The sequence below is a fragment of the Cnephaeus nilssonii genome (genome assembly GCF_951640355.1).
Source record: "Cnephaeus nilssonii genome assembly, chromosome: 1".
Lineage (NCBI taxonomy): Eukaryota > Metazoa > Chordata > Mammalia > Chiroptera > Vespertilionidae > Cnephaeus > Cnephaeus nilssonii.
Window position 1 is genome coordinate 73,773,497 of NC_137072.1, and position 17,497 is coordinate 73,790,993.

Sequence of the window (17,497 nt, forward strand, 5' to 3'; positions counted from 1 at the left end):
TTAGCCAGCCCCATTTCTGGCTTTTGTGGTGAGTAGCTTGGATTAAGAACAAACGAATAAATCAATAAGCTTTTAATTTAGAATATTAAGTGAATCAGAATACTGAGTGATGAAGAAGACAGGGAGTGGACGCAAGTGAGCTGCACAAGAGATCTAACGCGTGCAATTGCCAGGAGACAAGAAGGCGGCCTGATTGGAGTCCACCAAACTTTAAACAGAATTGAACTGAGGGCCTCAGTTTTCCCACTGACAACGCTATGGTCCTGGGCAGTTCACTTAACTTGTGAGACTTAGATTCCTCACCCATCACATATATGAAAGATAAAAGTACTTGAGAACCTACTGATGCCAGAAACTTAATATTTTATCTCATATTTTTCTCATTCAATTTCATCCTCCCAGCAGAACTGTGAAGTAGTCATTATTTCTTCTACTATGAAAATGTGCAAAAGGGCAGATCAAGGTAAAATTATTTAACCCAGACTTCTGCATTTGTAATTTGCAGAAATAAGACTCAAGCTTCACATTATATCACCTTCCAAGCCAACCATCAGCAATCCACAATGCAGAGGCCAAATCTGGCCTGCTGCCTGTTTTTCTACGGCACACAAAGGATAGTTAGAAAAATCTTAAGAATAAAATATCATGACTCAGGGGAGATATGAAATTCAAATTTTAGTGTCCTCGAACACCATTTAATTGAAATGCACTCATGTTTATTCATGTACTTCTTTTCCTATGGCTGTTTCCATGCTATAAATCAGAATTGAGCAGTTATCACAGAGACCTTATGGCACAATAAAGCCTAAAATATTTACTATCATCTGTTCCTTTACAGGAGAAGTTTGCCGATTCCTGCTCTCCATCACCTCTCATGGTGTTGATGTAATTATCAAATGGGATAATATAAACAAAAGCGTTGCAATATGTAGAACACAATACAAATTTGAGGCATTCATATTCTGAGGAATAATCAGAGAATTATAACCAATAAAACAGCCAATAATAACAAAAGGAAGAAGGAAACCTTTTCCTTACAGCATTTACTTTTGAAACCTTGCAACTATAAAATCTTCTGTGTCCCTTCAAGATGTAAATCTTTTCCCAGACTCCTTCCAGTTTTATAACTTATCTTTCTCATATGCCTGGGTCCATTCCTTTGAAGTGTAATCATCAAGACAGTGCCTGGATCTCCCAGTCTCTGTGAGAGGGGAGAAGCCTAACGTTGACAAGTGCCAATTTGCAAACAGAACTGATAAACTCACTCTAAGGTCCTCCACTAGCTCACTCCAGCACTTACGAAGGCCCACCTTTTGTGTCAGTGAACTTGAGTTCAGTCTTTCTGCCCTATTGCAATATTCTCTCTCTCCTATTGCAACAGTCCTGAACAAAGTCTTCCTTGCCTGTTTAATTCTACACTGAGTGGTCAGATTATTATGATCTCTGAATTCATAATGATCTGGCCACTCAGTGTGTGTGTGTGTGTGTGTGTACCTCTAATATATATATTAAAGGCCTGATGCATGAATTCGTGCATGGGTGGGGTCCGGCCAGCCTGGCCAGGGGTAGGGGACATGGGCGGTTGGCCGGCCTGCCTGATGGTCGAACTCCTGGTGGAGGGGACAATTTGCATATTAGCCTTTTATTATATAGGATATATACTGAGTGGCCAGATTATTATGCGTTCAGAGATCATAATAATCTGGTCACTCAGTGTATGTGGTATAGTTTTGATACCGTTGTAATTAACCCAAGTCTTAATTTAACAGTAAAGGAGCAAAGGGAAAGCCAGATAGTAGAAGCATGCCATTTGTACAGCTTTGCCAGAAAGCTATAGTTTAACACTTTCCAGGTCTATTTCCCCATCAATCTTGGGGAAAGGGCCTGAACAAAGAAAGAATAGATGCCTGCCCAGTAAGGTCTGAATGATGTAGGAAAGGTGATTACCTTTCAGTCACACCTGGGAGCAGGTCACTGACCAGAATAGGCGTGGCCACTGGAAAGACATGAAATCTAAGATACATAAGCGCCTAAACAAAGGTGCCCCCCCGCCCCCGCTTCTCTCTTTCTGCTTTCACCTGCCTCCTGGCTTGAGGGCACTCAGATCTGCACTCCCCTGCATGGCAGACAGCCATGTGGACCCCACACACAATGGACTGATGGACTGGGAACTACTCTGATAGCGTGCAGGACCCAGCTTCACCATGGAACGGAAACTCTGGACACTGGCTTTGCTTTTAGCTCTGCTGAATCCCCATCTGTACCTTTTCCAGGACTCGTTTAAGGAAACTGGACTTTGGAAACCAAGGGATATAATTCCATGCAAATAAACCTTTCTACTGCACCTCATCCTTCTATGGGGCCCTCCAGAAATTCTTATTCCAGTGGCACCCAAAGAACCCCACTTCCACTAGCACCAGAGAAATTCTACCCGCACAATTCTCCATTAACAGTTTCTCCTTAACATCACTCATTAATGAATACACTCTTTACTGCAATTGCTTGAGTAAAACTATACCCTTAAATATGTAGTGTGTTTTGTCTTTTACAACTTCAAGATTATCATTATGAAAATAATTCTTATAGCAGGTACAGATTTGGGAAGGTATAGGAAATGGAAGCAAATTTGCACTTATGCAACAATAAATCTTTTTTTTTTTTTTTTTTTTTTTTTTTAAGTACTGAGGCCAGACTGTATGCACAGATGTTGTGGTATCATTGGTCTGGGGTATGACCCAAGCACTGGGACTTTTTACTTTTATTGTTATTATTATTATTGATTCTAGGGAGGGGGGAATGGAGAGGGAGAGAAGGAGAGAGACAGAGAGAAAACATTTATGTGAGAGGTACATTGATCTGTTGCCTCCTGAACACACCCCAACCACAGAACAAATCTGAAACCTAGGAATTTGCCCTGACCAGGAATTGAACCCACAGCCTTCCCTAGAATGGGACAAAGCTCTAACCAACTGAGCCACACTGGCCAGGGCTGTAACAATAAATCTTAAATGTCGCTTAAACAAAGAAAATTGAGAGCATTATTTTTTTCTCTTGATACCTGAACACTTTCATTCTGTTGGACTTTGACTAGTAGACAGCCCTTCTTTTACAAAGTTTTGCTGGATTTTACTCAGTCTTTAGTACTCCAGGCTAAGTAGTGAAAGTAGAAACCTTTCCCTCTAGTAGTTTGGAAAAAATTTGGGAGATGCTAACAATTTTAATAGTTCCATTTGCTGATCACATTTCCTGTTCAGATATCAGAAACCCTCTTCAATTATCTATAATGCCTCATTAGAGATAAAAAATAAGGAAGTTTTACATGAAATGTGTGAAGTAAATACAAGCAAATTAAACCCACACTTTTTTCTCTTGAGAGAGAGAGAGCACCCTAACCGGTTTGGCTCAGTGGATAGAGAGCATCAGCCTGTGGACTGAAGGGTCCCAGGTTCAATTCTAGTCAAGGGCACATGCCTGGGTTGCCTGCTCGATCTCCAGTAAGGGGCAGCAGGAGGAAGCCAATCAATGATTCTCTCTCATCATTGATGTTTCTATCTCTCTCTCCCTTCCTCTCTGAAATCAATAAAAAAAAAAAAAAACTTTTACAAGAGAGAAAAAAAAACAAAAAGAATGCTTTCTGTTAACACTTAAGTGGATTAAATTGGCTTCCTCTTAACCAACCTTAATTAACATGAAACTGTCTTGTTTACAATCCTTTCAAGTTCAACCGGTTCCTCTTTAGCATTTTAATAACTGAATGTTCAATGAAATGACTGTTGGCCAGCTTCCTTCTATTACTTTATCTTAATAGTCACTTGAAGACACTTGAAAAAAATTGTTTGGTTTAAATCAAATAATTTTTAAGAAACACTTGATTTTGGTTATCTCTACATAAAAAATAAATAAATAAACTCATGATAAAAGGCAGCTGGGTTGCTGGCTTGTTGGTGGTGAATTAACTAATGTTTCACATCAAGTTACAAGCTATATTTGCAACAATACTTTCTGCAAATGGATTTCTTTTACATAACATATAATGCATACATAATAACCATAATAATCCTCTTTTCAGCAGTCGCTAAGGAAAGCCTATTTGCTTAATCTCATCCTAATTGCAAACACTGGAGAGGCATATCTCCAGCATTTATAAATTAAGTACTTGGTAGATTCACAAATCTCAACATTTAAAAATACATGCTTTATTGGATTATTATACTTGGTTTCACTATGAAAAGCAGAGTGATCATTCTACAATAATGCTTCTCTGTTAAATAATGTTGTAGACCTAAAACAATACACTATTATACGTCAATTATATCTTAATAAGACGGGGGGGGCGGGGGGAAGGGAAGGCAATAAACAATTGATGAACCATGAGATGTTGACTGAAGTTGTGCTTTATTTTTAATGGGAGACACAAAGCCATTGGGATAAACACAGTTGAAGTGAGACTGAATCTATAAGAAAGGATAAATGTAAATTCTGTGAAAATTCTGCATAGACAGAGCTGGGATCCAAGGAAGGAGATTAGCCTTTACAAAGTCAATTAAATGACAGTAAGTGATATTTTGCACAATGTCGAGCATGCTGAGTGGTCGCTATTATACAGTAAAGATGATAGCTGTTTTATCAGAGAGGATTTTTTTATTTTTTTGGTTGCAATTATCCAAAATCTCAACTCAAACTGGTTTAAACAAGAGTAATGTATTAGCACATATAGCTAAAAAGAGTTATTAGCAGGCTTAAGCATGTTTGTTTTGTTTTTATCAGAGGGTTCCAATTCAATTTTCTTCACTCTGCTCATCACCAAATATAAGCTTCATGGTAACAAAGGCTGAAATACTTCCTTAACTGTCACCCACAAGCCATCTCAGGGAGATCTCATTACGGCCTTACTCTGATTGGTTTAACTTAAGTTGCATACCTTTTCCTGAAACAATCCCTACAGCAGATTATGTTAAACTGTGGCAAAGGGAGGATTAATTATGCTCATAGGCTGTTTCCAGAGAAGGTTTATCAGACATGAGACCAATCTCACCTAAACCTAATAGTTCCTGTGCAACAAACGAGGGGTGAAACAGAAGCTGTAAGAAAATGAAAACTGTCTACTACACAAGGTGTTTTGAACCATCAAGATGGAATCAACTAACGATTTCTCAAAATAGTGGTGTATCATTAAACTTCTTGCTTTTCCTCCCTGTTTTTCCCTTTGGGACAATTGGGGAGGAAAAAATAAATCTGTTGTCAATTTATTGGGACAACTAGAAGCTGATAAGGCAGGAAAACAGCAATTTTGTCTAGCAGGAGTTATCACAGCGAAATAGGTTGATGGCTGGAGGAAGCAATACCAATAGTATTATTAAGAACCAGAGTTGGTATTTCCTAGTTGAAATTTGCCCAGTAAAGCTCACAGAAAAGTAACATAGTGCAGATAGTAAGTACATTCTTGGTGTGTGTGTGTTTCCTTCATAAACTTAATAATTGGATTCCCTGGGTCCTCAATTCAGTTATTGTTCTAAGCAGAGTGTATTATCTCCTGTAACAGTTACTATTTCAAGAGTCTGTAAGAAACAGAGCATAAATGATCAAGATAGAAGTTGAATAAGGCACAATCTCTACATTGATTGCACATAAACATTCTCATTCAGCTGGTGAGCTCAGTGGTTAGAGTATTGGCCCAGGCACCAAAGGGTCACAGGTTCGATTGCCAGTCAAGAGCACATACCTGGGTTGAAGGTTCAATCCCCAGCCCCAGTGGGGACATGTGTAGAAGGCAGCCAATTGACATCTCTCTCTCTCTCTCTCTCTCTCTCTCTCTCTCTCTCTCTCTCTCTCTTTCTCTCTCTCTCTTGCCCCTCCTTCCTTTTCACTCTCTCTAAAAACCAATCAAAAAAATACCTTGGGTGAGGATTAACCAAAAAAATAGTCTCATTTAACTCTTCACATGGTACTTATGGTATGTTCTGTTACTGTTTTATTCTACCCAATTTTAATGACTCCTCTCAAAAGTCCCTGAGGCTTTAGTTTAATATTGAAAGAGATTTTTCATTAACTGTTCCCTGATATAGCCAATCATCTTATTACTCTATCTTTTATAAATTTTTTAAGTTACAAGGTCTCCTACTTTCAAACAGTAACATTTCTATTTATGTCTATTATCAGACACTATTTATTCTTCTTCCTTCATATTTACTCTACATAAATACAAGTTTTCTGTTTCCACCATAGCTGAGTGTTTATCAACTCAGCTGCATATGTATTAGACTCACCTGGGTAATTTTAATGGGAAGTGAGTGGAGGTGGAAAGGGGAAGTCTTGGACGAGACCCAAACCCAGTGAATTTGGCATGAACTACATGTGACAAATGGTGCTTGAGAGCTAATTCTTTAGCTTGAAAACATCTACAGGATGGGTTATATTTGGTTGGCTACCTAAGGGTGTGTGATTTCTTTCTGTGTTTGCCAGCTCTTCAGCAGATGGCCTATGATGGCATCACATTCTGGTTTAATGCTTGTTTAGTAATAAAATGGTTTTCCTTCTCTTCTACTTGGAGAGATTTTCTGGGCTGTTCATACCCTCTTCCCTGGCGTCTTCTTTCATCTTGATACCAAGAATACAAATGATGCCAACTTGGATTATGAAGGAAGGCCACACACAGCAGAGTAACAAGATAGAAGGAACTTGGACCCTGACACTGTGGAGCCACAGGCCATCAACAGAAATTTCATGTGAGACAAGTAAAATCCTATCTAGTTTAAGCTACTGCTAGTTGGAACTTTCTGTCAATTGTTGCTGAACCTAATATTAACCAGGTGGGAAGAGAAACAATAGTGTGTGCAAAGGTTCTGAGGCAGTGTTTCCAGAAACAAAAGACTAGTTTGGCTAAAAATTAGTAACAAGGGAAGAAATACAACAAGATGACTATGCACAGATGATATACACCGGGGATATATACTGAGTCCAGACTACCATGGTAACAGAAAAGCAATGAGAAGTCCATGGAAAATAAGGAAATGGACAGAATCCAATGTACTTTCTAGAAGTTGGCTCTGGTTGTCTTGTGGGAAATGATGAGAAGGCAGACAATTAGGTACAGGAAGCCAGTAGGAGGCTGCAGCAGTAAACAAAGAAAGAAATGACTTGGCCCAGATGTAGGTGGTAGCAAAGAATACTGAGGGGGAAATGAATGAATGAGAGATGGGAGAGTTTCTCTCGGAGCCCCTTCTCTTCTAGAAGATTGGGATATTAATACACTCATCCTCATAACACTTCTGTTAGGATTAAATGGAATAATAACGCAAGTAAAGTGATTAGATGCATCCCTGGCACAGAGAAAGACCTCAATGAAGTTTATTTATTGCCATCACTATATAATCATCATCTTGGAAGTAGAAATGACAGGACGCGGTGATAAATTTTTTAAAAATATCTGATCTACTATGTGCTGGACACTGTGATCAGAGGCTGTGCTGACCTGATTGATTAGCCAGAGTCTAGTGGAATAATGCCCATTAGTTTCAGAGTATATATTCAACTTTTTAATGACATGTTTATTACATTTATTCAACTATAGCAGCTATGAAATTTATCACAGCTCTCAGAGATAAAGGGATGATAAATTTCTTTATTTCTCTAAATCGAATTAAGTCTATTCTGAATTGCCACACTCTTGACCAGCAAGAACGTCGCTCTCATAGCTTGGAGGGACCTTCTGTAAGGTTAAGTACTTCAAGGTCTTATTTGTTCCAAAACATTCAACAAGGACCTTTCATCATCCCTCTTGAAAAGCCCTCTGGTCACTATAAAGCAGGGAACACTGCTTTTTCACTGGAGAGTTGGGCATCTCGGGCACCATGGTCCTTGCCAGTGAGGGGACTCGGGCCCCTGGTAAGCAGCTTTTGACTCTATCTGAGGTTCTGCTACCTGGAAACAGATCGCTGAATCCCACCCATCAGGTTTCCTTTAGAATCTGAGAGCCTTTCTCAGTTTTTGAGGGGAAAATATCTACTGACAACCCTTTCTAGCTCTCTGTTGTAAGCATCACAATCTATTTCCTCCCCCTTATCCTCCATACTGTTCAAAAGTGTTACTATTCTGTTTTATTTATATTTAGTTTGGATGTAAAAGGAGCAACCAATTCCTAAATGTCCAGGGACTCAGAACAATACTGTGGGGCAGGAAGTGGGGGCTTATGGCCATTCAGTGTGTGACAAATGGCTTCATCTATAAACCTATAGCCTGGGTAAACAGAGTTATGATTCTAGCAAGTGTTGGGCTCTTTCACTCCCAGGAGGTCATTTATGTGAGGTTATCAGGAATAAAGGGGGAAACATGTACCGTAGTCTCCAGTCTTATATCTTGCACTCTATCATGGGAATATTTTCATGTTTGCTCCATTTTCCAATATATCATCAAACAAATGAGGTTCATCTATCAATGTCCCAGGTAAGAAAAAGAAAAGTTGTAACAGAAGTCATTCCTACCAAGGTGCATATAAAGCATGAAGACTGGTCACTTCTCATGGAGAAGCACTGATCTGGCTGTGTCCACAAAGTTTGATAATACAAACTTCTTATTTCTAGTCTTTCATCCTAAGATAAGGGGAGGGGCATAGGAGTGTCTATTTATGCTCAAGTCATTGAAACAATTCAAACAATGAGACCTTACAACAGAGCCCTGAGAACCCAATGGAAGTGGTATTGGGTGATTATTTAATGCTATCTTGAATGGGAAATTAAAAATAAAAACAAAACTGTTACAAATGCCTTTAACAGATAGCTCTTAGAGTTCTGAACCTTTTAAGAAAGACAGTCTGTGCTTTATGAAAACAGTAAGTAGAAGGGAGGATCTCCGATGTTTGGCCAAGCATTCCCCTAAAACATACATCCATTTTCAAACCCACAAACCAGTCAACTCAGAGACTTACTGGTTCTACCAGGCCCTTCTCTGCCTCACCTCCTGCTCACTCAGACTCCGACAGGGTTTGGCCTCGGCCCCGGTAGTTCACAGATGCAGCTATCACAAACTTAAATGATGTAATCCTCCTAAATGGGCATAAAACACAGAGCTCTTTACTTTGCCGGGGGAGCAGGAGAACAGCTCAGGCCTTCAGCTCAATTCTGCAAACAACATAAATGTCTACTGACAGGAAAATGGGTAAATAGAATATGGCATATCTATGTAATTGTTTCAAAGTTATGAAAATGAATGAAGTGACTAGTCTTGACCTACGTAAATCTCAGAATCCTTGCATTTTTGTTTTGTTTTGTTTTTGGTTAATCCTCTCCTGAGGTTATTTTTTTCATTGCTTTTCAGAGAGAGTAGAAGGGAGGGAAGGAAGGAGGCAGAGAGGGAGGGGGTGGCAGAGAGAGAAAGAATGTGAGAGAGACACATGGACTGGTTGCCTCTCCAAACCTGCAACCCAGGTACAGGCCCTTGACCAGGAATCAAACCCCAGAACCTTTGGTCCATTGGCCAACGCTGTAACCATCTAGCCACACCGGCCAGGGCAGAATCCTTGTTTTTGAGGGAAGAAAAGGCATGTCACAAAAAGCAGCCTAAGGTATCGACAGCATTTAAGAATACAAGCATGCACAACAGTATTCTTGTTTAATGAATCATTCATTTAGAATAAAGTATGAAAATATTCATTGGATAAACAAAAGTGATGCTGGTTACCTCGGAGGTGGGAGAATGTGATCAGAGAAAAGGGCTTCGCATATTTTATGTGACAACCACATGGATTTTAATTAGGTGATTTTCTGTATCTCTCAACGTGTTTGAAATAACTCATAATAAAGAAAAATTAAACACCGTTTAGACTTCTTTTACCTGGAGATGAGAATAAGGGTTGGGAGAGGAGATATCAGTGCTATGTTCCTTCTTCATATTGCACCATGTCACTCCTTGTTATTAATTACACTTCACTAAAAAACACTAAAAAACCCCAAATGTTCATGGCATAACGGAAGTTCAATTTCACACGTGCAGAGCAGCTGGCTTCCTTGTGGTGGCTCCACATTCCATCTGGCTCCATATCAACCCACGTTTATACAACCACCATGGCGAACAAAGAGAGCAGGAATAAGGAATCGCCCAAGGGATCCCCCCTGCTTCCCAGCCTGGCCGCATAGGTCACCCGGCCATCCCTCACTTCAAGGAGGCCAGTCTTAGCCTGCATTGCCCTCCCTCAAAGCAGCAGAACCTGAGTCAAGTGCACAGCTATCCGTCATTATTTTGTAAAGTAATCCTAGAAACAGGAGGAGCCTGGGCGGGAGGCAGAGAGGGAAAGGCAATTCTGGAGGTTGTTAGCAAGCGGACTGTCTCTGTGAGGCTCAGTCCTGCTAGGAAGCAGCACAGAAGCTAGATAAAATGTATCGCTGAATTGCCCATCTGAGTGTTAAAAAAAAGAAGCAGCATTTATCCACCTGCCTCCATCCTCATCAGCCAAGAATTGCCCCGTGGTAATAACTCTCACACTTCCTGCTGGGTGTACGCGTCAGAGTGGCGAAGCTGGTTCTTGCCGATGTTCTACACTGGCAACAAGCAAGAGATAAGCAGTGCGGCTGAGGTAAGTTGCTGTCTAGTTACACCTCTCGGTAGTGGATCGCCACTGTGGTCGCTGGAGTAGGAAGGTGGGCTGAGACTGGGGAGCGGAGCACAGGAGTCATTCAACACAGTTGCCCACCTGCACTGCTCAGATCCACCGTGCTCAGCATCACATCCAGCACGTCAGAGAGACATGTTCTGGTCCCTGCCGCAACTCCTCCCAGGGCTACCACTGCTTTTGTTATTTCTCTCCACCACACATTATAGACTTCCCTAATCCTTGGACAACAATTTGGTAGCACCCGAGTTCTTGCCTAGGAAGATAATTAGACCTCCAGGGGAAATCAAAGCCCTCCGTTACTCCATTGTGGTTTACCCTGTCTATAGATGACCAGGCATAGAAGCACCTAGATATTCTCCTGGACACCAGATATATCCCTCTTGTCCCCATCATGTAACACCTCTATCACAGGCAATCAGGATCAGTCATTCCCACCCAGACAGGAACTCCGGATAGTATCTGGAGATTCAGCAGCATTAGGAGTTAAAATAATAAGGTGGTAGTAGGGTGTTGGGCCATCCGAATCCTCACCTTTGGTAGAATTACTTCCCTGATAGGACCCAGGACCTCTATTGCAGCAGAACCAAGAACTGGGAAGCACAACTTCTAAGAGGTAACTTGGAATATCGGTGGGTGGAGCCAATCCTCCCTTTGGTTCTCATTCCCATGGGATCTAGTTATGGAGGACAGAGCACCATATTTCACCCTCTATAAACCATTGCTTCAGTGTATGTACTGCACCCTGGAGGACAACCCCAAACCAGTTGTGTGCTGGTACGCTGGCTTCTTGTCAAAGACATCACTTGCTCTTGACCCCGTTCAGACCCAGCCAACTATCAAATCACTGATAAGTGGGTCAGAGATGTATTCCCAAGAGCATTATATACCACCTCCAAAATACAAAGAGGATTCCCCAGTGCCGAGTCTCTTTTTTATAGACTTCTAAACATTTTACATATACGACAGGCCCCTGAATCTCCCTAGGGTTTATCCCTTATGCACTGCTTCTCCTGTGTCCTACTGACACATCAGAGAACATCCTAATTCCCATTCAACATGTCCAACTAGCCTGATGCCAGTAACAGAGTGAAGCAGCACAATAGTACACAATGTCAAGAAGCTCACAGTCTTCAGTCTAATGTTACAAAGAACAGGAGAGTTAACATAACCCTGGGACAAGACAGCAATTGTGCAATGACTACAGGAGATAAGGCTCTCCAAACAGCATGGGCTGAAAAACTGAACCACTCATTTTCAAGGTTTCTAAAGCTGTTCAAAACCAACCAACTCCACAATTATCATTGCCACAATATCACTCAGTGCTACTGTTAGTGTATACACCAGCAATTTTCCACCTTTTTCATCTCATGGCACACATACTAGTAAACGAGTTACTAAAATTCTACAGCACACCAAAAAATATATTTGTTCGATAGTTTGACAAAAAAAAAAGGTATAATTTTGATTCATTAACGCTGGATGGCTATTGTGATGGCTGTTGTGCTTTTTTACTGAGAATCTAAAGGAAAAGAGGTCAGTGCCCCTGGCTTAGTAGTCAGGTATTGCATGTTTTAAAAATTCTTGCAGCACACCAGTGTGCAGAGGCACACCAATTGAAAATTGATGGTATAAGCCAATGGCTTATTATTTCCTGTACCTCTTCTCAACCCATCATCAAATTCTTAATTACTCTGCTGCTACTGCGTGCCAAAAATTATACCACCCCACCTCCAGCAGTGGTGTCTGATCACTGTGTGGCCAGTGAGTCACCACTTCCAGAAAACCAGCATGAGTTCTGTCAGAAAAATACTACTGTAGCAACTGTCCCAGCCTGGGTTTCCTAGAAGCAGAGGACAACAGGGCTTGCATGCGTGTGTTTTATTGTGGGATGTGCTCACCCACTAAAGTGATTCCTTCAGAGGAACCACTTAGAACCTCAAAATTCTCTGCCGGTGGATGGAAAAGAGTAGTATTTATTTACCAACTCCCACCCCATTGTCCAGGTTTATCTCAGGGGCGATAACTCTCTCACCCCTCCAGCTTTGAAGATTCGTCTGAAGGACAGGTGTCCCATGCAGGTGTGGCAGAGAAGCGCTGAGGTAGAAAGGGAGAGACCCACAATACAGCCTAAATGGGGTGCTGTGAGGTTACACCTATTCACACCAAGTTTCTACAGCAGAGGGTTTGGGGAGGGAGGGGCACTGAAAGGCAGCAGCAGTGTCCAGGGCAGATCATGTTCCTGAAAGGAAAGGAAGTCTGAAGAGCCCGGTAAACACTAGCTGGGTGTACCACCCACCCCGTTAAATACATAACAGGATCAATCTGTCCACTCCAGGAGGCCAAGGACAGCGGGTGTTTAGTCATAGCAGGTGCGGAGCAAATATCTGAGTAAAAAACAAATTGAAACATGAGTAAAAGAACAAATTAATAAGTGAGCAATGCTGCTCACAGTTGAATTCTGAATGGAATGAAATTAAAAAGTATGCCATCTCACCTACTAAGTAGGTAGGTATAGGACCCCTCACTATCAAGTAACAGTGAACTGAACATTTTATCCTGCTTTATGAAGCACACATTTTCCAGGCTGCCAATCTCCATGAAGTCTCAATAGCAGACAGACTTTGGAAACCAAAAAAGGCTCAAATATAGGTTCAACCAACCTGTACTTACAGAAGACATAGAAATTTTAAATAATGACTCCGGGATTGTTCTTTAACACAGGTTAACCTGGAACGTATTTGAAATGAAGTAGAGTTTAAGGTAGTTGGCAAAAGTGCTCTAATTTTTCCATCCCTTTTAAGACAAAAAGCTTGCATATCTAACATGGCCAGTTATGCTGAAACCATAGCCATACAGTGTTTTGTTTTTTGTTTTTTTATGAGAAAATTGCTAAATTGGCTTAACGCTAAGCCAATGACCCCAAAATCAACATTGCCAACTTCTAATTTTATGGCTTTTTCAAATATGCAACCTCTTTTTTACTATTAAAAAAAGGTATCAAAATCTCTCATCCTTGATAGCTACTCTTAATTCAGTTCTTTTTAATGAACTTGCATTTTAATAGCCAGAAGAGTACTAAATATAATTGCAAATAGTCTTATGGAAAATATGCCTCATTTACAGTCATTGCTTACTGGCTGATAGCATTTTAAGCAAATTTTAAAATGCTTGATTTTAAAATTTAGATGATTAGAAAACTCTGAAGCTCAGTTTTCTCACCTATAAGAAAGAGGATGATATCACATACTTAACATGCTCTTATAAAGATTAAATGAGGAATTCTATGTGAAGTGTTCAGCCTAGTACATAGCAAAAGCTCTCACTCCGTGTTAATGGTTTTAGCTGCATGCATATGGATCCACTGCCTATTTGTATGACATTGACCCCCCCAAAAAAAGTGGGAAAAAATAGTTGTATTAATTAATCTACACAGTCCAAGTTACTAAGCAAAGAACGTTTAGACCACAACAGCTATAGCATAGGAATAGAACCATTACTAATGTGACCATGCAGTATTGGGAATTTTTTGGCTAGTTCATTGAGAATTATTGTTAAATGCCAACTGATTGCATTGGAATTTGACAACCTTGGAGTAAATTTAAGAATGACCCAAAACATGGAGTCTATAATTAAAGAAAAATTATCTAGAAAATAATCTTCATCACTTCTCTGATTATACAACAAATCAGGAATCTTCTTAGTAGGAATTCTAAATTCCTTATTTGTAAACTTTATAATGCATATGTAAGAACAACAGTAACCCATCTTTTGGGTAATCTGGGGAAAAATAATGTAAATTCTTCAGCATTGTACACATCTTAGGTAATATATCATGGAGGTAATTCAAGTGTTGAAAGAGAAAAAAGGTGATAACAAGGAAAAATGGCAATTTTTTTCTTTTTATTGTTAGCCAACCCCCCCTCCACTACCACCACCAAAAAAAGAGCTGCATCATCTAATGTTTATACACTTTTCATGTGGAGATTCCTGTTCTCAATGCTGCTAAATCCATGTGTGTTTTTATTTACCTTTTTTTACTGCCCACTAGTGTTCTACTTTTTACTTTTGTGATTAGAACTATTTTTATGGACTAGAAAAGAAAAAATAATGCAGTAGAATCATAATTCTACTTCTCTTTGGTAGTCAGTGACTTTTTTTTAACTGACTTCTGCGCATGGGCCACGAAGTTTCTTTTTTTATTTTTTTTATTTTATTGATTTTTTTACAGAGAGGAAGGGAGAGGGATAGAGAGCTAGAAACATCCATGAGAGAGAAACACCGATCAGCTGCCTCCTACACACCCCCTACTGGGGATGTGCCCGCAACCAAGGTACATGCCCTTGACTGGAATCGAACCTGGGACCTTTCAGTCCGCAGGCCGACGCTCTATCCACTGAGCCAAACCGGTTTTGGCGTCAGTGACTTTTTTAATAAAAGAGGTGCAAAACTTTATTTTTTTCTTTTTTTAAAACTATATTTTTATTGATTTTTTACAGAGAGGAAGGAAGAGGGATAGAGAGTTAGAAACATCGATGAGAGAGAAACATCAATCAGCTGCCTCCCACACACTCCCCACTGGGTATGTGCCCGCAACCAAGGTACATGCCCTTGACCGGAATCAAACCTGGGACCCTTGAGTCCGCAGGCCAATGCTCTATCCACTGAGCCAAACCGTTTAGGGCGAAGTGCAAAACTTTAAAAAACAAATTGCATTGGGGCAGACTGCTCATTATGAAACAATTTTCCTTGGGTAAATGGTGGCTCAATTATACTTAAAATTAAAAATTATATAATTGTATCTGAATAAATATGCCCTACACAATTTAGAAGTACATGGGCTTAGCAGGCTTCTACCAGTGTACCTGGCATAAATCATCAGCAAAGCGACCTACTAAAAATGTTCGCATCAGAAAGCAATTATTACTACATAACATACAACTACTTAAGATATAAATACCTAACATTTATTAAAACATAATTATTATCTATTACATATCATTAGAATTACACTCCATGAGGGCAAATGTTTTTGTCTGCGTTTTCTTTACTTTGTCGCAAAACTTAGAACAATATCTAAAACAATAAAAAATATTTGAATGAATAAATACTGTTATCAATGCTAGTCTAATTACTGTAGTTGGCAATATAACAAAAAATATATTAACAATGTGTTACTATACTTATGCCACATGGCTACAGCTTTGGTACAGTTATAGTTTTTAAAAGGTAGGCATTTTATTTTATTTTATTTTATTTTATTTTATTTTATTTTATTTTATTTCTTTCTCTGACTTGTTATATCAGTCAAGATTTGTAGAATCAAAAATTTAACATATTACACATGAATTTTCCATGATTGAGAAAAAAACACACACAGTTTATTTAAAAAAAAAGTAGTTACATTATGTATGTGTATTTTGAATTAAATGTTGGTGTTTGGCTAGATGCTTTAAGTAAATTTTCCATTTAAACTGTTATTATTAAACTCATTGTCATTTTATTAATCAGAGTTAATTAGTAAAGCTTGCATACACATATTTACCTATAACCAAAGTCCATGCTTTTTATTATCATAAAACCTTTTTTTCACTCTAGATGGTTTGCCTCAGTGGATAGAGCATCGTCCTGCAGACTGAATGGTGCCAGGTTCAATTCCAGTCAAGGGCACATGCTTGGATTGCTGGCTCAATCCCCAGTAGGGGGCATGCAGGAGATAGCCGATCAATGATTCTCTCTCATCATTATATTTCTATATCTCTCTCTCCCTCTCCCTTTCTCCCTGAAATGCGTAAAAATATATTTTTTGAAAAACTTTTTTTCTAAGAGCTATAAATTTACACCAAATTTTCTTTGTGGAAATGCAACAGAGTCCCAGATACTTGAAGTAAAACAAATTACATATATATATATATATATATATATATATATATATATATATACACACACACACACACACACACACACACACACACACACACACACACTGAGTGGCCAGATTATTATGATCTCTGAATAATCTGGCCACTCAGTGTATACCCTATATAATAAAATGTTAATATGCAAATTGTCCCCTTGACCAGGATTTCGACCAGCAGGCAGGTCGGCCAACTGCCCATGTCCCCTCCCCCTGGCCAGGCTGGCCGGACCCCACCCATGCACGGATTCATGCACCGGGCCTCTTATATATATGTATGTGTGTGTGTGTGTGTATGTATGTATGTGTGTGTGTGTAATAAAAGAGTAATAGGCAAATTGACCATACCTCTGCTACACCCACAAGCCACACCCACTGGCAAATCAGGAGCGAGTATGCAAATTAACTCCACCAAGATGGTTGCGGCCTCGGAGAGAGCAGGAGGCTTGGGTTTCCCCGGCAATGGAGGAAGCCAAGCTTTCCACCTGCCCTGGCCTGCCTTGGCCTCCACTTAAGGCTACGAAGTTTCAATTATAGAAGATAAACAAATCCCAACAAAAATGGTGGCAGCCACAGAGCTGGAGAGAGCAGGAGGCTTGAGTTGCCTCCGGCAATGGAGGAAGCCAACTTTCCGCATCCCTGGCCTGCCTTGGCCTCTGCTTAAGGCTACAAAGTTTCAATTATAGAAGATAAATAAATTCAAATAAAAATGGCTGTGGCCACGGAACGAGCAGGAGGCTTGGCTCCGCTCAAGGCTACAAAGTTTCAATTATAGAAGATAAATACATCCCAGATACCAGGATCTCCACTTGGGTCGCCAGGGGGCATGGACGGCCTGCAAACCACCACCGGCCCCTCGCCCAGGCCACCCCACGCCCCAAGGGAACCCCCACCCTGATCCGGGACACCCTTCAGGGCAAACCATCTGGCACCCACCCGTGCACCAGGCCTCTATCCTATCTAATAAAATAATAATA